The sequence below is a fragment of the Lactuca virosa genome, chromosome 6 (genome assembly GCF_052849685.1).
Source record: "Lactuca virosa cultivar CGN04683 chromosome 6, Lactuca_virosa_CGN04683_v6, whole genome shotgun sequence".
NCBI classification, from domain to species: Eukaryota; Viridiplantae; Streptophyta; class Magnoliopsida; order Asterales; family Asteraceae; genus Lactuca; species Lactuca virosa.
The window spans coordinates 6,884,753-6,886,006 of record NC_136431.1 but is presented as its reverse complement, the minus strand read 5'-3'; the positions used below and the strand labels follow the sequence as shown (position 1 = coordinate 6,886,006).

The window sequence follows — 1,254 nt, the reverse complement described above, 5'->3', positions numbered from 1 at the left end:
CTCTGCAGACTCCATAATGATGGTAGTAGCACTTGCTGCATTGTGGGAGATTTCCATAATATGGTGTTGTCGGTGTCGGGGTAGTAGGGCCAGTGGGGGTAGGGATTGCTACTGCTTGTTGCGTTTTAGGAGGCCCTTGAGTCGAACTGCCCCCTTTCTCATTCTTGAACTTTCGTTTCATGTAGGTAGGTAGGCACTCGTTGGTTTCCTTGGTTATCACTGCGGTTGGGATTGACGACACTATTTCCATTCTCACTAGCGTTATTTGCATTCAGATACGCCATGACGGCTGACATGGTGGCTGTGACCACAGCTTGAAAAGTAGCGGAGTCTATCTGCAGAAATGGCGTTTTGCCGGTTGGTTGGTTACTTCTTTTTGGAGGCATGGTTCTGTTGCATGGAGAGAAACGAGCTCGTAAGTAACTATGGTCGTTGCTAGTTGTACTTTATCTCTTTATATATACATATAAATTTCTCGTTTTGTTATACGATTCTCAATGTTTCGACTTACATCCCTATAATGTCTTTAATATAGAGAGTAGAAATAGGTAGTGTACAAATGCTAAGTTTTCCCATCCTAGTACTACTCTCGCCCAAGCACGCTTAACTACGGAGTTCTGATGGGATCCGATGCATTAGTGCTGGTATGGTCGCACCCAATAAGTCTACGGGGAGGCATCTTTCTACTATAAGGTTCAAAAGAGTGAAACGATGGTAAGTCTTTAGTAGTGGCTATAAGTCGTGTGTCTATTGAACTATGTTATCTTGGTTCTGTGCGTATCATGTTCTGGCTTTTATAGAGTTTTGCGATCAACTTATATGTAAAATAAACTTATGAATTTTTAATAGTTACCACCCTTATACGAAATTCTATGACTTGATGTACTAGTATTTGTTGTTACGAAAGAAGTGATAAGCCTAACACATAGTATGAGTAGTATAATCACTAACTCACTAGTTATATTCGTTTATAAGTTATTAGCATGACGTATAAGGAGCTCGGCCTCCTCACATGATTCGCGAATAGTCTCTTCTGATGTCTGTCCTAGCTATGATTGCTCTAGTTTCAGTGGTAAGGGTTTGCTTTCTCCTGGCATTCCTATGGTGTTATCGTTCCTATGATTGTTCTAATTTGGACCCAAATGTCCGAGCGGGCTCTCCAGTTTGTTTCTGATAGGGTAGGGTTCGCTAACGATCTCTCTAGAGCCTTTCTCTTCGTCTGATCCTTTCTTGGGATCTTCCTCATGAACCCTC

At 41.9% G+C, this 1,254-nt stretch overlaps 1 pseudogene; it reads right to left on the bottom strand.

The window, feature by feature from the left end:
* Nucleotides 1–550: 550 nt before the first annotated feature.
* Nucleotides 551–658, bottom strand: LOC145122920 (5S ribosomal RNA; annotated as a pseudogene).
* Between the last annotated feature and the right edge of the window lie 596 nt (nucleotides 659–1,254).